This window comes from Myxocyprinus asiaticus, chromosome 37 (genome assembly GCF_019703515.2).
Source record: "Myxocyprinus asiaticus isolate MX2 ecotype Aquarium Trade chromosome 37, UBuf_Myxa_2, whole genome shotgun sequence".
NCBI lineage: Eukaryota > Metazoa > Chordata > Actinopteri > Cypriniformes > Catostomidae > Myxocyprinus > Myxocyprinus asiaticus.
Window position 1 is genome coordinate 27,540,656 of NC_059380.1, and position 22,429 is coordinate 27,563,084.

Below are 22,429 nucleotides of genomic sequence, written 5' to 3' on the forward strand. Positions count from 1 at the left end.
CTCCTTACACACACACACACACTCTCACACACACACACCCTCATGTGTTATAGGATTATTTTGATTTCCATATATAATCATATCACTGTTTAGTTTGTAGTTGTAAGTCGGAAGTTTATTGACTGCACTGTATTAATTATTAATTGATATTACTGCATAAATAAACTTTGTTATATTACAAAGAGAAGTATTTTGGTTTGTTTTGCATACACCTGTGTCATGCTGACGGGATGTCAGTGCTCGGATTCAAGCCTTCATTCATTGTTTTTTCCCCGAAAATCGATATTCTTCGGATGTCGATTTTCCTAAGAAAACAATCTAATATTGAGAATGTTATACTATCTGGTTATTAGTCCCTGATTCCAGGGTGGTGCCCCGTCAATGTTAATCCTTATTAATATTCTATTGATTTTTGATAATTGATAATTATCTTTGATGATTGTTGAATTTGAATGATCAATAAGCTAGTGTTAATTTTAATTAATGTTTCATCGATGTTAATGATTAGTGATTATCTTTGATAATTGTTGATTTAAAGGATTAAAAAAAGCTAACATTGATTCTCATCAATGTTCTATTGATTTTAATAATTCATAATTATCTTTGATAATTATTAATTATTGCTAATAACCAAACCCGCTCCTAAACGTAGTGCACTACATTTACTGGAGCCCCATATGAGGTTTTAATGAGTTAGATTCAGTTAATTAATTTAAATGTTAATTAATAACTAAAGAAATAATTATTAATTATTTCTGATAGTAACACTGATCTAAACAACCAGTAAAGCTCTACAATGGTAGGCAGGCAGCAAAAGAGGTAATCCAAGGCAGAGTCATACACGGGTAGAACAACACAGGAAATAATAATGCTCAGAAATGTAGCCAGTGCAAACAAGACTTCGCAAGGAGTGTACAAACACACAGGGCTTAAATAGTCATAAAAAGAGTGATGTGGAACAGGTACACAGTAATCAGTCCAAGTATGCGGGTACTTGGGAAATGTAGTCCAATGTTAAAACTCAGGCGAGGGAGACCTCCGGTGGCCGATTGAGGAATCTTCACTGGCGTTCATGACAACCCACATCTCCCAAACTGCTGCCTCATTATTATTATTTTAGCTGTTTTTCCCCTGTTGTGCAAACTAGTGCAATTACGGGCACAAGCTCATCTTTCATGCTGTTACATTTTAAGAATAAACTCTCTCGTTACTATGCCTATGTGCGTGAGTTTGTGAATGAATTTCTGAATGGTTTCATTAGGAGCCTGTAAATGGATCAGGTTCGTGGGGTGGAAAAGGAGGAAGCAGGGAACGGTCAACTTGAACTCAAAAGTAGGCTATCTTTAATTTTTATAATCAACAAAAAACAGGCTTCTTAGCACACTCATGAGACACAGGCGTAACAGGGTGCATATAGGTCTTACGTAAGTTGGGATGTAAAGTTCACACTAAGGGCTTAGTAACTATTAGTTATTTGTAACTAAGTCAGTACTTAATTTGGTTGCACCACCTGTTCTTAAGGCAAGACTTAACTAGTAGGTCGTAAGCTCTCCGTAAAGTAATGCGTAGTCACATAATATGACATTTATCTGTATTGATCCAAAACAGCCTTAAAATTTGTACACAGAAGTGTTAAAAAGCCATGCATTTATCTTGTTAGGGTTGATGTTCAAACCTTGTTTGCTCACGTAACTGTCAGCTGTAGTAAATCATATCCCCATTAATATACGATACATAATAAAAGTAGATTTGATAAATAGTATATTTGTCCTGTGTAAATAACAATATATAGGAACTGTATTTAACATAAATAATAATAGGCTACAAAAGGCTGGAAAAATAGACATTCATTTTAATATCCTATATGTATTTTGAATGTGTGAAAACTTGATCCCGGGCGACACATCCTGAAAAGAGCAGCTTAAAAGTAAGTTTCTCTCTCTCTCTCTCTCTCTCTCTCTCTCTCTCTCTCTCTCTCTCTCCGTAAATGTAAATGAGTGTTAATGTCAGGATCATAATGTCAAAAGGATTGAAGCCTGTCACGCAAAACATGAGCTCAATGATGTCATAAAATATCAGTCTGCTTTTTTATTTCAACCAGTCGGAGGCTGCTGTAAATATTTAGTTTATACGTAGAGTTACATCCTACATAAGTTTAATGGTGCAACACTCAAATATTTAGTAGTGCTTAAATTGTGACTTAGTGCCCATTTACGCCACAACTAGGCTAAGTTGTAATGTATGTATAGCTGGTGCAACCGGCCCCGGGTGATTATCTTTACCAATATGATCTCACTCTCCATTCACAAACTGACGCTCAACCACGCCCCCACCACCACAGAGCCGAATGCTGTGTGATTAATGTACACAGTCTACAATCACAATATGAACATATTAAATTGTATTTGGGGAAGAAACAACATGAACAATTATGAACTTGGTCATGTGGATGCAAACAGTTTTGAATAATGATGCAGAAACAATAACCCTAACCCTAACCCAGAATCTTATGTAGGTTCGTGGAGTGAACTCAACAGTGTCTTACATTTTCTGGCATTTTGTTAACCAGCATCGCTTGAATGTGCTGATTTAGCCTACAGGCTTTTTACCAACATGTAAATTCCCAGGCTATTAATATCACCAAAGCATATTATTACAGGGCGTTTTATAGTAGATAAAACACACTGTATTTTTAATTTTTTTTTACCAGTGCAGGAATGTGCACACCATAAAAAGTCTAAATAAAATTAGTGACATGACAAGGAATTAAAATTACTGAAGCTCTGGTAATTGACAAATAAGATCAACAGAAGCTATTGTTCCAAATGAAAAATGAAGAAAACAGCTGTTAATTTAATAAAAAATGTATCTGATTTACAAGGAGTGGCTGAATGGAAGAATATAACTGTCTGTCTTTGAAGACATTTCTTGTCCTGCGGCTTCCTCTGGTGGACAAACAGTAAAACGCTAGTTACACACGTAACTGCGGTTCTGTGAATTCCGGATGACCGCCAGAGGCAGTGTAAACACTATTGGATTATCGCAGCGCCAGCCAGATAGGTTGAGAGAATATACCAACAAAGTCACGTAGTTACGTATGCTGAGCCCTGGGGATTATAAGCCACAGTAGCTCAGCACTCTGCCTCGATACGCCTTTCTCGCGCATTCCAAGTGACTAAGAACTCTGGCGGTCATTCGGAATTCACAGAACCACAGATACATGTGTAACTAGCCTTCTGTTTCATTCCTACTGACTGCCAGAAACAGTGTAAATACTATTGGATGACACATACCAACATAGCATATGAGGAATGCCACCCACCTGATGAAAAATTAAGGCCGCTCCTGAAGATCTGCAGCACTCACGGCATGATGAGCAGCAACATTGACCTTATAAAACCTGGCAAATGTGCATGGAGAAGCCCAGGTAGTGGCAGTGCAGATGTCCACCAAGGAAACTCCTCTAAAAACAACCCATGAAGATGAGATGGCCTTAGTGGAATGGCAAGTTAGACTCCAGGGCAATGGTTTCCCTGCTGCCTTGTAAGCCAGTGTAATTTCCACTATCCAGTTCGACAACCTCTGCTTCGACACTGGATCACCTTTCTTCACACCACCATAGCGGCCAAATACTGGTCTAAATTGAGCAGTAGTGTACACATAACACTTCAAGGCACGTACAGGACACAAAAGTTGAGCACTTGAATCAGACCCTGAAGAAGTCTGAAAAGAGGCCAGTTCAATGTACTGGTTTATGAACTGAAGAAGAAGGACTTTTGGAAGAAAAGAAGGATTGGGTCGTAGGACTATCCCGGAGTCATCCGGCAACCAACGCAAGCACAATTCGCTAACCGACAGCACGTGCAACTCACTGAATTGTTTCGCAGAAGCAATAGCCAACAAAAAAACTGTCTTCAAGGATAACCATTTAATGTCAATGCTTTGCAAGGGCTCAAACTGGGATGAGCAAAGGAATGCAAGCATGAGTGGCAAATACCACACAGGAAGGTGAGGATTCCAAGCAGGCTTCAGACAGCGTGCACCCTTCAGAAAACTGCAGACAAGACTGTGAGATCCAAGAGAAGATCCCCCAACTGGAACATGATATGCAGAAATCACAGCGACGTACACTTTCAACGTGGAAGCCCCTTTGCCCTCCTCCAGTAAATGTTGAAGAAAGCTTAAGATGCTCGGAATGTCACACGTTGCAGGATCAAGCCCCTGCTCCTCACACCATGCAGAAAAAAGCTTCCAACAGGAAGCATAAATCTATCATGTGGAAGAAGCCCTAGCACTGGAGATGGTGTGAATAACCGCAGGGTCACAATGCTCCAGAGAAGGATTTAACCCAATGGCCAGACCCAAAGTTCCAGACGAGCTGGATCCGGGTGCCAGACACTGGCCTCCAGCTGGGAGAGGAGGTCCTTCCTGTGGGGAAGCTTCCATGGATTGCCTGTCAGAAGTCTCAGCAACAAAGGAAACCATGGTCTGGCTGGCCATCGCGGTGCCACGAGTAGCACTCTGTGCTTGCACAGGGAGATCCTGTGTAACGTCTCCTATAACAGAGGGATAGGTGGGAACGCATATAGTAGGCAGTACGGCCATTCGTGAGACAGTGCATCCTGGCCCAAGGGACTGGACACTTCTGTCTTTATGAACCATAAGCGACAGTGAGTGGTCATCTCTGAAGCAAAAAGATCCACCTCTGCTCTTCCAAATCGTAGCCAGATCTCCTGCACTACATCTGAATGAAGTCTCCATTCTCCTGAATGTACTCGATCCCTGGAAAGAGCATCTGCTGTCTGGTTGCATGCTCCCGAAATATGAGCTGCCCTCAGTGAAGCGAGTCGTGGCTGACACCATGTCAGGATCTCGTGAGTAAGCTGTAGAGATCTGCGTGATTTCGTGCTGCCCTGGTGGTTCAGATGGAACACTGTTGAGGTATTGTCGGACCGAACGAGAACATGGCGGCCTGCCAGGACTGGCATGAAATACTTTAGAGCCATGAACACTGCACGTAGTTCCAGCAGGTTGATATGTTCTGTGGCCTAGGTTGGTGTCCAGCGCCCGCAAATACCCCTCTGATTCCATGTTGCCCCCCACCCTGTGAGGGAAGTGTCGGTCGTGACCAACTCCCGAAGAGAGGAAACAACACCCAGGGGCACTCCTGCCTTCAGCAACTCTACCTGTCTCTACCGCCTCAACGCACGTATGCAACGGTGAGAAATTACAATCGGTCGATGGCGATGTCTGGTGGGATCTAGCCGCAAACTATTGCTCCATAACTGGAGTGGCCTGAGGTGGAGTAAACCCAGGGGAATCACCACTGTAGCAGCCATTAACATCCCTATTAGTCATAGGACCACCAGGTACTGCAAAGACACACCCGGGCGAAAGCGAGCCAAGAGTTGCAGAATTTTCGTCACACGTTCCTGAGACAGGGAGGCAGACATTAGGCTGGAATTCAGGGTCATTCCTATGAACATAGTGGTCTGTGTAGGAATCAGGCAGCTCTTTTTCTCATTCACAGAAAAACCCAACTTCTGCACGTGTCTCAAAAGCAGTCTGGAGTCTTGCACAGCCTGCTGTTTTGTGGGGGCACAAAGAAGCCAGTTGTCCAGATAAGGCATAATACGCATACCTCTCATCCAAAGAGGAGGCAGAGCTGTGCTCACACACCTTGTGAAGATGCGAGGAGCAAGGGAAAGACCAAAAGGTAGAACTTTGAACTGGTAGGCTTGATTCAGGAAACTGAAACGTAGAAACTTTATGTGATGAACAGCAATTGGGACGTGAAAGTATGCATCTTTCAGGTTGACACTTACAAACCAATCGTCTGCTGCCACATACCGAAGAACATCAGCTGTGCGCAGCATTCGAAAAGGAAGGACCTTCAGGAACAAATTCAGATGCCTCAAATTGAGAATTGGCCGGAAACCACTGTCCTTCTTCGGAACAAGAAAATATGTTGAATAGAACCCATCTCCCTGAACGAGGGGATGAACTTTTTCTATGGCTCCCTTCTCTAACAGTGAACAAATTTCTCGAGAGAGAGAGCCACTGAACGAACTGCGTCTCTGACAACCGTAGGAACAATTCTTGAAAATCTGGGAGGCCGTCGTCGAAACTATAGAGTATATCCCCTGCTCAGAGTCGTCAAAACCCAGGGGTCTGCTGTGTTGGTCCTCCAGTACTCCAGCTGTACTCAAGGTTTTCTTACAGTCCTCAGGTAGCCGTGCTTGGGCAAGCGGCGGGCTGCCAGAAGCGTGGCTGTAAGACTACCCAGCTCGCGGGTCACATGGCCCATTGCCAAAAGAGCCATTTGCAGAAACTGTGAAATCGAGGGATCAACATTTGCTGGTTCCAGCGTACTAGTGGCAGCAAGAAGTAACTGACAGATTGTGTTTTCTGCACGAGTTATGTAGGCAACAGATAGAGATACGTGCATGTCACCATGCACACCACACTACAGCACCAATAGTTTTTCCAATAGAAATCTGTGGTCAAATATGGTACTGCAACGAGCCCTCATTGAGATGCAAGTATCAAATTAAAGGTAACTTTAGTATTAGTGTGCTCCAGCAGTCTTGCAGATTGCGAACATGGCGACCGCTATTGATAAACTTGTGCATAACAGCGTGTCATATCTATTTCAATTTCACACAAACTGGCCATCAAACAACTTGGTCCTGACAAGCCAGACATAAAAAAATGGTTTGAAAATCAAAAGACAAGGGCAGGTGATAAGACATTGTATTTATTGTGTGATGAAAAATCGTATGTCAAAAATCCTTAGCTCTCTATTTTTCCCATATTTAGCCTACTTTTTTGTTCTTATTTTGCCAGGGGACAGGGGGATGTATAAAGTAGCATGTATACAGTTTATGCATTTTGAAACATTTCTACTGCAAACCTATTTACAACTGGAAACTTACTGTGATTTAAAACATTTGTATTATTATTATTAAAAGCATGTTTTGTTTTCATTGTTAGCTCTGTGAAAACCTGTAAATGGCTTGGTTCTGTTTATGTATGTAAATAGATATTTCTATATTCTTCTCCCTGGGGTTGTTTAATAACACTTAACATTATAAAACTATTTTTGATTTAGATTTAGATTTTCAACAAAACAACATTCCATGGTAAAGTGTTCCATGTTACTGTGTTACTGCAGGATAAATGTGTTGCTTAAAGTGCAAGCAAAAACAGTATTATAACAAAATTAATGCGTGGGGAAAAAACGGTGCATCGTTTCTGCGCTCGCTTTTATGCAAGTTGCACAGTAAAAAATATTTTACATTTTCTGTTTTGATAAATAGTTGTGCTTGATGGAAAATCCAATCGCTCAAATTAATAAGGGTAATAGATTTGCATATCACATAAAGTTAATATTTATTGCATCAATAATTAGATGAAATGTCATATGCAGGCAAATAAGATCCATGTTTATATCGAGCAGGGTCATACAATGAAAACAAACTAGTAGCGTGTAAAGGTGGTTATACATTGGATGTTAGTATAGTCATACTCATTCATGATAAATTTATTGCATCTGTTGCATGTTTTGAACTTACTTTGGTCACATGCATGCAAACAGTTTTGAATAATGACGCAGGGAGCCCAGCTCGGAATCTTACGTAGGTTCGTGGAGTGAACTCATAAAGCATGTTTTACATTTTCTGGCATCTTGTTAACCAACATAACTGGAAAGTGCTGATTTAGAGGCTTTTTCAATTCACAGGCTATTAATATCACCAAGGCCTATTATTACAGAGCGTTTTATAGTAGATAAAACACACTGTATTTATTTTTACCGGTGCGTGAATGGGCACACTGTAAAAAGTATGAATAAAATTATTGACATGACAAGGAATTAAAATTACTGAAGCATCATCTCGTTTTATCTCTCCCTCTACCGCTAGTTCTGCTTTTAATGCTTCTCCACTGAATTCAATGTTGGAGTCTCCATTTTCTGGTATGGGGCCTGAGGAGTTGGTCTCCCAGTTCAACTCATCATGTTCTGGCATCTAAAACATTGTGGCTCTGTAAAAAATTAGGAAGAAAAAAGACGCGGCTCAGCCCTGGTTGAATAGTAATACCCGTGCTCTTAGGCAGGAGTGCAGGAAGACTGAGCAAAAGTGGCTCAAAGATAAATTACAAGTTAATTTCAAAGAGCAGTTAAATTAGCCAGATCAAGCTATTTTTCTAATATCATTTCAAAGAACTGTCATAATTCTAAAGTTATTTTTTCTACCATTACATCATTTCTTCATCCAGTTGCCCTTACCTCCATCTCTCCTTCGGTGGACACATGTGAAAAAAACTTAAAAATGAAAAGATGGAAATTAAATCGGAGATATGAATTTTGTAGGACATTTTGTTTTTTATTCTAACCCTTATGTTTGCAGAGATATGAGCCAAAACGTAAAAGTGTTTATTATAGCGCCACCTAGAGTCAGATGGGTGTGTGTTTGTGCGCCTGAGTAGTGAGGGGGATTTGGGATCATCCTGCCAAGTTTGGTGTCTCCACGACTTACGGTCTCTGATGTCCAGACACTTTAATGGCAGAAAAAAAAGAAGAAGAAGAAAAAGAAAATCAGTACAATTACAATAGGGTTCCAGCTAGTGTTGAGTCCACCATAGTCAAGTCCGAGTCAAGTCCAAGTCTTTAAAGATTTGAGTAAGATTCGAGTCCGAGTCGGACTCAAGACAGAGTCCATAACAGGCCGTGTCCGAGTCGAGTCTGAGTCTGAATGAATCTGTTCAAGAATCTGAATTAAAATTGTAACCGTAAACTCAACATCAATATTTAAGCTTATTTTAACCTTCACAACTAAGAAAAACAATTTGTCAATATAAATGCAAAAAAGAAATGATTAGTATCCTGCTGAACAAATTTCAAAGTAGTTTCAGAATGAAAGCATATGCTTTACGTGTATGAAGACAAAACTGTCCTTCAACACACTTCTTATAGTGTTCTGTTGACATTTCAATTATTTGTTGCTTTTCCCCTCAACTCAAACATACACCAAGAAAGTAAAAACTGTGTTAGTCACTACAACAAGGGTTATTATTATTTCAAATTTTAATTTCGTTTTTATTTCTACTTCATTTTGAATTTGTCCATTCAATTTGGTTTAGTTTTATCTAAAATTATGGGTGAAATACATTTAATGTAATTAATTAAATACATTTAATGTGTTTAATACATTTAATAAATGGTAATATTAAAACATTTAATAATGCCCATAAAATTAAATACAACAACATGAAATAAAAAGAGAAAAGATCAGATACCATAAAAATATATATATACTACAGTACTACTCTTCACACTTTCCAGTCCTCCTGGTCCAGGTGTACCCTACTTCCTTAAAGTCAAGATCAAATTTTTGACAAACTCACCTTGGGTTTCTTTTCACATTATATTGAGTATGGATAATACGTGAATAGAGACTTCTCTCCTCACTTGTGTTCTTCATTGTATTTTCTGACTTTTTTGCCATTTAAACGCAAGTGCCAGCTTTACCGGTAACACACAGATGTTGCACTAAAAATGTGTGTGACGGATTGAGTTATACAATTTCCATCATGGTCTATTTCATCCGTCATATTAGTTTAAATGTTCCTGATATGTAGTACATTTGATTTTGTCTCAATATAGTCAACATTTTCAGTTAGAAATGACTTTGCGTAGTAAGCGTGAGTCAGATAAAACGTGTTCTATTTAATAATTTGCAGAGTTGGGGAACATACTTTTTGAAGTGTACTTATGTTACTGATATTTCTGGATGAGAGCGGCAGAGCACGTCTGGCAAATGGCGATCTCTTTCCCACACACACATACAGCGTGGGTTAAAAAAGTGCTTTTAAAGAGTGCGCGCTGTTGCTCTCAGCCAGAATAATCACACGTAAGTTCATATATGTGTGAAAACTGATGCACAGTATCAAATACACAGAATGTATGATAGTACTAACTGTTGAGAGCACATCAATCTGAAGACAAAGCCGAATCCTGGACATTTAGAGGCAATTTTGAAATCCTGGCTGGACGCTTTTATCAGGTCTGAAAAAGAGGACGTATGGTCACCATATGTTATGTTATTTTTTTGTTTGTTTTTCATTGCATCACAAATGCCATGGACTCGACCGGACTCGGAAAATAATCCCAAGTCCAACAGGCTCGAGTCCAAGTCAAGTCCAGGGAAAAATGCTTCCGAGTCCGTGACAAGTCCAAGTCCATTAAAATTGGACTCGTGACTCGGACTCGAGTCCGAACTCGAGTACCCCAACTAATAAGAAAATCCAACAAAAACAATAGTGTTCCAGCACTTCGTGCTTGGACCCCTAAAAAGAAGAAAATCAGTACAATTACAACAGGGTTCCAGCAGCTTCGCTGCTTGGCCCCCTAATTATGAGGATCTTACCATGCCACTTCCCTTTGTAAACTGTGCCAAAAGACCCTGAGCCAATCTTGGAGTAGAGGACCACCTCTTTGTCCTCAATCTCCCAGTAATAGCTGGAATCTCTGTTTTCACGAGGATGCTGGTAAACATAACAAAAAACACGCTATCCTCACAACATTACCAATTATTCACAGTGAAGAGATCATTTGACAAAGTATGCTTTCTAATATAATAAAATAATGTTTAAATTACTATGTTTATTTAAAATTAGGGATGCACTGATGTTGAAATTTTGACAAGTACTGATAGCCTTTAATTATTTTTATAATGGCTAATAACCGATATGCTGACAGATAAATCTATATCGTTTTGCCTGTTGTTTAAAAAGTGTTCACAATGACATCTCCCATACAGAATAGAATAAATATCTTCTTCAAGTTTCATTCAAATCAGTGCAATACTGATATAAAATAAATGCTAAGATTGGCCAATATTATATTTTTACAGATCCATTGTGCATCCCTTTTCAAATCCTTTTAAGACTTTCACCTGTATCCAGAAATGAATCTGGTGATGATGTTTATTTCATGCTTGTATGATTCAAGTAAAAATTACAGTAACATTAATTGTCGCTTACAATTTTGTTTTTTTCCTGAGTTTTAGTTGAAGATGCTTTCTCCCTTTGAGCTGGAACTGGGGTTTTTGACTGCTCTGTTGGACTTCCTTGGAATTAATATGAAAGGAAGAGAGAAGAATGAGCGAATATCGCCTTTAGGTTTACTGGGAAATCTGAGGGAAAAGTCAGAACAAACCTGATTACCTAATTCATCACTTCCCAGTGCTTCCTATGAATGAAGAGAGAAGTACCATTTTAACATGGAAAATTTGACAGTACACAAAAAAAAACAGCTTATCCCAATTCAGCCAAAAGTGTCAATACTAATCTTAGGATAGAAAATAGCTCTGTAAATCAATATAGTTATAATCAAGGAGTCATTTTTAACTGAGTGCTTAAGTCTTACCCGATAAGCAGCTTCATCAACTGGTTCGGTGGTGCTGACCATGTGGACGTTGGGGGTGGATGTGGACAGCACCTTATTATGACTGAGAGAAACACCAGCAGACGGCAAGTGGGTGATGTAGTTGAAAGTATTTGGTGTGGAGTATCTGTGACAGGGACTGGAAAAGTGTTTCTGCATCAGTCAGTGAAATCTTCGCATTTTGTCACTGCATGAGTGGTACTTTTCTGAAAGGTCTTGTGACAAGTTTGTGGTTGGAACCAGATCTTTTCACTTGCTTGTATGTTTTTTTTTTTTCTTCTTCTTCTTCTTCTTCACAGTATAAAAATGATGTTAAAGGAATAGTTCACCCAAAAATGAAAATTCTTTCTTCATTTACTCACCCTCATGCCATCCCAGCTGTGTTAGACTTTATTTCTTCTGCTGAACACAACAGTTTTTTAGCCAAATATCTCAACATTGCAACTTGCACTGAATGGTGGCCAGAACTTTGAAGCTCCAAAAAAAAGCAAATAAAGGCAGCAGAAAAGTAATCCATATAACTCCAGTGGTTAAATTAGTGAATTAGTGAATCATTTTTTACTATAAATTCTTCTCCTTGACCAGTAGGTGGTGATATGCATGAAGAATGTGAATCGCCAACCCCAATTGTATATAGATCTGTTTCTCTTCCACACCTATCATATCACTTCTGATGACATGGGTTTAACCACTAAAGTATTATGGATTACCTTTATGCTGCATTTATGTGCTATTTGGAGCTCTAGCCACCAGTCACTAGCATTGCATGGACCAACAGAACTGAGATATTTTTCTAAAAATCTTTGTTTGTGTTCAGCAGTAGAAGAAAGTCAAACACTTCTGGGATGGTGTGAGGGTGAGTAAATGATGAGAGAATTTTCATTTTTGGATGAACTATTCCTTTAAGGTGATAACTTTAAGAAAGTCTTTGAGGAAATAGTGGAACTGAAGTTTACATTTCTTGACAAATTGATTCATGAAAAATTAATTACTAAATAGTTATACAACTACTGTGCTGAGTGAATCCAGTCAGGCTTCCTAAGCTACCAATTGGCCCGGTTGCTAGGGTGGGTAGAGTCACGTTGGTTTAACCTCCTCGTGGTTGCTAAAATGTGGTTCTCGCTCTCGGTGGGGCACATGGTGAGTTGTGCATGGTTGCCGCAGAGAATAGTGTGAGCCTCCACACACGCTAGGTCTCTGCGGTAACGCGCTCAACAAGCCATGTGATAAGATGCGTGGATTGACTGTCTCAGGCAACTGAGATTCATCCTCGGCTTGGAGAACATTGGGAATTGGGCATGCCAAATTGGGGAGAAAAGGGGAGAATTTTTTAGATTGCCCTCACAAAGGACAATTTCTAGACTTCAAAATATTTTAGAGCACATAGAAAAATGTACAGTCATGTTAACTCATAAAAAATAAAAAATAAATTATTGTTAAATAAGTGAAGATTTTGTTAATTGACTTGTGTAGGGGGACCAATATTTCAAAGTAATGCCATATTTTATGTCACAATACTGTACTGGTATTCTAACTCCAAGGGTATGTTTACACGACAATGATGCACTAAAAACGGAAAAGTTTTTCCTTTGCATTTTTGAAAGGTTTCGTGTACAGACGACAATGTTGTCAAAACAATCCCCGTTCACACGGATCAGCGAAAACGACTAAAAACGCTGTATTATGCATGCCAGGCCAGTAGTTGGCGATGTCACTTTGTAAAGAAACACTACGCGCCTGCACACATAAGAATTCTTCCACAGAGTGGTGAATACAAACAATGAAGATGGCAAAAACATCGAGCAATTTTGTCTGGACGGACGATGAGGTTGCTTTACTACTACAATTACTGCTGGAGAAGCGTCAATAAACTCAAAATCTTGAGCAGCACAAACACAGTCCTGTAGTCCGCCATTGTAGTTTTGAATGTCTCGCGCACATGCCTATAGACTGAACTCTCATGATTATTCAATAAACTCTGCTCATTTTTACCATCACTTCGTCTCCTGCCTTCTTCTGTATTTCCCCTGCGAACTCTTGGGCTGGTAGGAGAGTAAGTTAACATAACAAGCTGTTGATGTTGACTGGTTTTGGATATCAGACAGAACTCTGATATATAGATATCTTCTGACGGAGAGAGAGGTCTTGTGTACACTGGATCTAACATGCATTTTCACTGCCTCATGTTTTCATATTCTAAGCATATCATTGAATACTGTACATGGCATCACATCTCTGTCTATAGGCCATATACATAAGCGGTGGATGAATGAACTGCAGGGTAAAGGTACATCAAATAAAATAAAGTAAATAAATAAATAACATTTAAAATACAAATACGTTTTTCCCATCTGAATCCATACATTAATTTCAAGATTTTCAAATAGCAGGTTCTGCCTACTGTACAATGTTCACACTCCATACAAAACACTCCAAATGAATAAATTGTTGATTATTGTTATTTGCACAGACTCCAGTATTCATACTGATAATTATACATCTCAAATTGATGCCTATCAATCCATCATTCTTTATATAACACGTAATACGCGTGCGCATGACATCATCTTTTTTACAAATTTTACAATTACGTTTTTGTATGTTTACACGGAGACGATAACGGCATCGTTTTCAAAAACATGCACTTTGAAACCCATGCTCAAAAGTTTGCGTTTTCAGGCCCCAAAACGCCGTTGTCGTGTAAACGAACAGCCAAAACGCATAAAACGTTTTCCGTTTTTAGTTGAAATCGTTGTCGTGTAAACGGCCCCCAAGATTCAATATTTTTCGTTAAATTTTTTACATTTATATTTTTTAAGAAAAAAAGAGAGGTGTGTGTGATAAGATTTAATATACTGCACTAATAAAAAAAAGATTATTTCTATTCAACCAAAACCCAGAACAAGCTAAATATTTAAGTCTGTATCTTGTTTTATTTGCAAGATGTCTAAATTAAGGGCATTGGTGGCTCAGCGGTTAAGGCTCTGGGTTACTGATTAGAAGGTTGGGGGTTCAAGCCCCAGCACTGCCAAGATGCCACTGCTGGGCCCTTGAGCAAGGCCCTTGACCCTAACTGCTCCACAGAAATGTAGGCAACAAAAATATCCTGCCTTCTTAGATACCTTGTTTTGGCCAAATTCTAAGACAGCACTAATATATTTCAATAAATTTCAGATGTCCATAGAAATCCTCCATACAGCTAGACTGCAAAGGTTTTCATGTAATGATAAATACACTGAAAGCCAGGTACTCTATTCCCTCAAGTCATTTGTTGTTTTTTAACTGACATGGAGGTGCCCATTCTCTGCACTACTTCTGTGCTATGCTCTACGATGAGGTAAAGCATATACAGTATATTTTATCCTGCAATTTCTTTGAAAGCAAGTTAAAGGTGGTGTTTCTGTAAGTGGTAATTAAAACTCACAAGAGCTGTTGAATGTTGCTCCAGTCCACGCACATGGTGGGCACTTTGGTGCTGCAATGCTCATGAAACTTGTAGCCACATGTCTGACATCGAAAGCCATGTAGGAGAAACTTCTGACATATGTCACAAAAGGCCAACTTTAAAAATGTTTTTCGTACCTGTGAAAAGTCGATGAACAAACAGTTAGACAGATCAGTTGTAAACAAGATGAGCACTGTTCCAAAAACCTAAAGAGCTGCCTACCAAGACAACATTTAAAACAGAGTTCACCCAACAATGAAAACAATTAAAGTTTAAGTAGTTACTCACAGAATTTTTGGGTGAACTATCCTTTTAAGCGAGTTCCCAATATGCAGGTTGGCCCAAAATGTAGGCAACAAAAACATCCTGCCTTCTTAGATACCTTGTTTTGGCCAAATTCTAAGACAGCACTAATATATTTCAATAAATGTCATTCAATATCCAAAAGTACCGTAAAAAAAAAAAAAAAAAAAGAAAAGAAAGAAAAACAATTTCTCAGTTCTCTACTAAAAGCACTTGTTATTTCTTAGCAGGGTTGCCAACTTTGGTTAAATGGTTGGTTACATGTTACGGGCTGACATTTACACATTTAACACATATTAACTTTAATACATTTACATTCAGCTATAGAATAAAATACAATACCATAAAATCACATAACATCGGTTGCCTAAAATAAATAAATAAATAAATCAGTATTACACTACTACACTAGACACTTTTCAGTTCTCCTGCTGTGCTGACATTTGGTGCTTTGTGGAGCTAATGTCGTATAATAGTTATTATGTATAGTATGTGAATTGTGACCCAGGGCTTTCTCCCCTCACATGGCCTGATGTGTGTTCTTGTCAGCTTTGCAACACTGTAATTTTAAACTGTATTAGAATCAATTGCGAGATTGTTCTGCTGTGTGTCTTTTTGACACACAGACTTGCTGCCCATGTGGAGCGTTCAAGATCAGTCTCTTATTAGGTTCCATTTCAGTTACGATGCTGCGTTAGAAGCTAGCTGCCAAGGTACACAGGAACAGAGAATAAAATTCAATTCAAGCATATTAAATAAACCCACAAAATTGTGCGTGGTCAGGGGTACGTGATCTAAGACTTCAACCAGCAGCTCCTCTCCCACGAGTGAGGTAGAATCAGTGTTCCAATCCATCCTGCACTTTTGGCTAAATAAAAAAAATAAAAAAATCAGTCTTTGCTTAAATTAAGCATAGAATTAAATATGCTATAAATAATAACATTTTAAAATGTTGCAAGGCTAATTAACGCAAAGCAATTAAAGTACAGCAGCCTCACTGAAGTTCCAAATTGTAAGTAGATTATCCATTAATATAACTGTGATTTTCCAAATGTTTCTTTAAAGTCTACATTCTCATTATAAAACTCATACTCATTTTATTCTAAACCCATATATCTTGTTTCGTATGTGGAACACAAAAGGAGACATTTTCAAGAATCTACTGGCTCTTTTCCATCCAATAACAACTAAGGGAAACTGGAGCTTTGAAGCTTCAAAAAGGAAACAAAGGAACCATGGAAATATCATAAAAGTGGCCCTTACAACTTGTGTGTTGTATTCAAAGTCTTTTGAAGTCATATGATAGCTTTGTGTGGGAACAGACCAAAATGTAAACACTTCATGGCATTGCTGGCCTGTAACTTACTGTTTGGTGTGTTCTGGATGCAGTTTGAAAACAGCACAGCATTCTGGCTGAAGTCCACGAACTTTCAGGGCTTTGATGAGGCAGTTGTGCAGCGTCATGCCTGGTCGTACATTCACCTATTAAAACACCATTTCAAGACAGCGAGAAACAAGCTAAGGGTATATACAGTAAATGCAGACATTAAAATTATTATGGGGATATTTACTTAATTAAAATAGCTTAAATAGCACTTCCGTAAGTAAAGGGAAGTAAACAATTAAAGCCCAATTGTTAGAGGCATCCACCAAATAAACATTAGCCTTACAGTCACTACTGTGTTATTCCATGCTCATTATATTGTCTCAAACATTCAAAGACTTTACTAAAATAACATTGATTATTTCCAAGTTACCACAGTGCGTTGTTTGTTGGGCAAGTAGACACGGATTGTGCTGCTAGTTTTCGAGTCTGGGATTCTCCCATCATCTGATAATCTGCGATAAGGGTAGTTCTTGAGAATGGTGGGAGACATACAGGAGTCTTCAAACACAGAGTCTTTGCATCCAAACCCATGACTGATGCTTTTCCAGGCCCCTTGAAAATGCTCCATCACAGCAGACAGCGATGAACTTCAGTAATCTGCCATATGAACAGAACAAATACAATTTAAATTTACAAACGTACTGATGATACATTTTGCATCAGTCAAACACAAATGACAAAATTCATAATCAAAATACTGTACTGTAATACACAATGAATTTGACAGTAAGGTCAAAATTAATGTTGTGGATTCTTGAATAAGAAGTCACCTAGGATAATTTTCCTTAATTTAGAAAACAGATTATACGTGCTTATAAAATAAAATAACTGATTTTATTAACTTTTTATTCTGACTCTGTAATTGTTTTATTTATTTATTTATTTCAAAATGTTGCATTTGCCAAGAATCTCTCTATTGTATTTTTTTATTTCCTCTCTAAAATAAATATAAGTGTTAAAATCAGGAAAATTCTATTTTGCTTTTTTCCTAAGAACTTAAAAAATGATTCACTTCATTGGGTATGGTAATGAATCTGTGTATATATTTTTTTATAACAAAGAATTACTCCTCCCAATACAACAGACATTAAATCACACCAAGCACTTTAGAGATCTATGGAAAAATTGTAATTGATAAAAATTATTTTAATTTATCATTGGAAATGAGAAATCAAAGGGAGCAGATATAAAGCAGCAGAGTGACTGAAGTGTGTATCCGAAGTAGTGGTCGACCAATATAGGTTTTTTAATGGCTGATGCCGATATCCAGAGAGCTGGGTGGCCAATAGGCTGATACAATTCAGATATATAGCACAATTTAATATAGTAAATAACATAAACATAAAATTGCACAAAAAAAAATAAAATAAAAAAATAATTTAAAAAAAAATCTTATTTAGCACTATATTTACTCAGTTTCACACAAAACTTTAACATTGTAAAAAAGATCCGAATCTAAATAAATAATATTGTATTTTAAATGGTAGATGGCAGTTTCTTCCGATTTCTGTTTAGTCATCAAATTTTTGTAATTTATTTGCACATGAATAAATTGTTAATATATTAGGAAGAAGGAAGTAACAGAACACACAGTAGTCCAGCAACCATGGATGACATGTCCACGTTAGCAATTGCATTTACTCATAAAACACCAAATCAAACAAATTGTACATACAGTGCATAGTGAATAAGACATTTACTTATAGCACACGTGAAGCGCTTTTACCTTGAAGTTGCACCAGAGACTATTTAGCAGAGACAGGCCACTTCTATTAAAATGAATGAGAGAAATTATAATGCCCAACTGCAGCCAACGGTCAACGGATGTAGATATGAAGTCCCGCCTTGCAGGTAAAAGTCTGTATCACCTTTTAGATACAGACATCGCCTGTCAGTCAACTCGAGAATGTGCATGCGCATTAGCTGTAAAAGATTGGAAAATTTCGTTTTTTAGCATAATCTGAGGTAAAGACGCACCATTTGTGATACCAGTGTTGTCAGATTTTACTGCTGATTTAAAATATGTTCTTTGAATGTAATCTTGACACTTTAAACAGCCTGGATTGTCTGCTTGGATTGCGACCACTGACCATCATGATTTGTGAATCAGAGGAACTCTTGATCCTGATCCTGAAGGTTTGATACTGGCTGATGGAATACGCGCTACAGAGGAAGATATTAGATGAGCGCTCAATGGGAATAAAACGCTGGATTTTCGTGAGGTTCGTGAATTACATCTGTTTAAATGAGATATCTGCATATTTGCAAACGGTATATAATAGAAGTTTTATTGATATTTGTCTTTTATCATTAGAAAAGATAGTTAAAAGGGACAGGGAACTGCTGAGGAGAGGCTGATAGAATACATGCTTTAGAGGTAAATAAATGAGCGCTCCACAGGATGCTGGATCTGCTCAAGTTGTGTGAGGTTGGTTTATTACATCTGTTTAAATGAGATATGTGCATATTAGCAGACAGTATATATGATATTAGTTTTATTGATATTTGCCTTTTGATCATTAAACAAGACAGTTAGAAGTTACAGGGAACTGTTGAGGAGAGAGAGGGAGAATGAAACAGGCAAGCACTTTAACATTATGAGCTCAAACGCGTCTGCCGCAGCTCTGAAATGCGGACCATTTAAATGACTGTGTTGCACACTGGTCTCTTATTGTAGTAACACGACGCACGTAACAATAAAATGAACCGTGACTGGTCGTTTACACGTCTCAGTCGCTTCACATGCAAGCAGGCAATTTTCGGCGCCCTCAAGAAACAAATCGGCCATACAGGAAGATTTATCGGCCTCTGCGATATATCAGTTGACTACAACTCAAGATCATAAATTTATATTTTAAGATTTTTACATCAAGGGAGTAGCTACCTATGCTTTATTAGGAAACTTTTCTAATTTCTAAAGTTCAAAATGTTTTGACTGCTACCTAACTTTAAAGTCAAAGTGTGTAATTTCTCACCATTAGCGTCACCGAGCGAAACTGCAAAAATAAACCTAGTTTTCAAACAGGCTTCTGAATACTCCCTACTTCTATTGATCAAACAAACAGGTAGTTCTGCCTCCAACTCATGCCATTTGTTGAGTCTATATGTTGTTTCATCAGGCTGGAGGGGTCATTCAAAGGAATTTTTATAGTGCCACAGAGACTATTTTAGTCTACTATTTTAGACTTTTTTACTCTGAATTGTTTTGAAAATTAAACTACAAATGGCTTTTGGCCTTTGCATATCAATCTGGGATAGGAGAAAGTATTTTAACACTGAAAAAGGAACACACTTCAGCTTTAAAGGTAAACATCCAAAATTACAATGAATTTATGAATCTATGCAGCCAATATTTCTAAAGTGTAAACCTTATGAATGAAAATGCACACATTGTGATTTCAGATCAGATAGGCGCGGTCTCAACTCCATTTGCGGCCTTTGTTAATTGTGCATGCTGGAGCTTGTCAAGTGTAACATTAACTAAGATACATCATATACACTTTCCACTTCTTGAAATGTCTATGTTAATGTATCACACGATTCACATGTGATTCTCATGTATTTATTTATAGCCTAAACCTGAGTTTAACCTATGTTCAGTTTATGATCTGAATTGATGATATCACATTGGAGCTCGTCTTTCCATCTCTTAAAGTTGACCACATTTATATGCACATCAGCGATTAAGGTAATTAGGTTTTTTATTCCAAAAAGTTAAAATGCTTCATAAAGGTTTAAATGCTCCATATAATATTCATATACTAGGAATATTCCTCCTTATGTAAACAAAGAAATTGAAACATGCTCAGTCTTTTTCTTTTTCTTCTTTTTTAAACTGTGCTAAATTTTTGAAAATGTTGTGTTCTTGAAATCTGGGAAGGCGCTATATAAATTTAACATTATTATTATAATTGTTATTTAAATAAATAATGGTTTAATTCATTTTAATGTTTGAATTTGTATATATTATTCACTGCAAAATGTGTGCTTGACATTTCACATTTTGCTTGACACCTCTTGCCTCCAGAATAATGTTGTTATCCATGCACAGACAAACGAAAATTCTGTTTCATGCATATATTAATATCTGAAATACCAGGACAACATATTCCACAGTTAAAGTAGCCTACAAATTCAGCTTCATCTGGTAAGAAAAAATATATATATATATATATATATATATTTTTTTTAAATAACAGTATAATAATCATAATTATTATTATTATTATTATTATTATTATTATTATTAGGCTATTATTATGAAAAGGCATATTCAAGGCATATTTTATTAATAGAAACTATAAATGTAAGAGTAACACTTAAAAATGGCCGTTTCATTTAGTTTTGACGCACTTCCGGTTTAAGCCTCGCCCACACTCGTTCTATCTGAATACAGAGACAGATACAGATAATTTTGTCATATGAACAGATACAGATAAAAATACAGATAATGGCTTTGCTGCATATCCCTAGTTAATACAGTACAGTTAGTGTTACTACAGTAAATCCATGGTACATTTTTGAAAGCATTGTGATCTGTGAATTGAAAAGCCTTCTAATTTATGTTTTCTCCTGTTTTCTTTTTCAGTGCCATTTAGAATGTGGGGGCTGTTTGTTTCAAACTAGTTTCATCACCGAGACATAAGAGTTTTGCAACAGACAATTCTGTACCACATTCAAACGGGTTTCGCAATCCCCGCTGCGAATCTCACGCCGGGTTCACACATCCTCCGTGAGCGGGGCATGAGCAGTGTGTTTTCGTTTCGGCACCCATATTAACAGATAACACCATTTACACTGCATGCGTGAGTCGTGATGTGACGCATCCCAGAAGCGGCCCAGAAGCGGCAGTCAGTGGATAGTTTCGGCGTTGAGCCTATTTTTGCAGTACGGCTCACGTTGAACTCAGCAGTTCTGGGTGCAGTACAACACTAAAATAATCAGGAGATTATTGAAAAGACACTAAAGCAAATAAAAATTATTCAAACCGAACCTATAGTGCACTACATCCTATATGTCTGCATGCAAGTAAACTCAAAATAACTTAATAAAGGAAATAATTAATAAACTGCCAGACCTTTTGCTATTCTGTGTATATAGGTGTACACAACATTAACCAATCACAACCAAGTGTGCTGATAAAGATGAAGTGCACGTGACTGCCCGCCATTGTCCTTGAAGCAGCAATAACCTCATCTTATTATGACCTTATTAAAAAACAAATTTGGTGTAGGACTCCATAGATAACTTTATTTTCTGCACAGAGGCGCTGATGTTTCTCGCAGAAGAGACGCGGCCAATTTGAATGTCCAACGAACGTCCAAGAGGGCATTTTCGAAAGTCTCCATTTTCAAAGGAGGAACACGGCTTTCTCGTGTAGATGAGAGGTGTAAACATAGCAAAATGAATGTGTTTTCAAAAGAAAATGTATTAGTGTCGATGTGGCTAAAGTCTGGACCTCCAAAATTATGGAAAATCATGGACAGAGTTTACCTTCTGTGTAATAAATTTTCTACTAATGAAATAAACTGGCCTGATTTGCCATAAGATATTCCCAGAGATGACTTAAAAGATTGAGAGCCAGAAAACAATAGATCTATCTGTTATGGAATAGGAAACAAACATTTTCACTAGAAACAGTCCCAAATCAGTGAAGTAGTCTACTCATGGGTACAGTCAGACTATTATAACTAGCCCTATAGGAACAAGGTGTTAAATTTAGTTTAGTTTGATTTCCCACAGCACCTTAAAGATAAAAATAAACTGTCGAATTCAAAAGGTTCCAGTGCCCGGTTGCATTAAACACCTTAAGTTTTTCCCTTAAGTATAACACTTAAAGTATAACCCC

The 22,429-nt window shown here is 37.8% G+C and overlaps 1 pseudogene; it reads right to left on the reverse strand.

Moving 5' to 3' along the window:
- The window catches only part of LOC127428016 (RAF proto-oncogene serine/threonine-protein kinase-like), a 77,776-nt pseudogene extending 60,627 nt beyond the window's left edge, over positions 1–17,149 (reverse strand).
- Between the last annotated feature and the right edge of the window lie 5,280 nt (positions 17,150–22,429).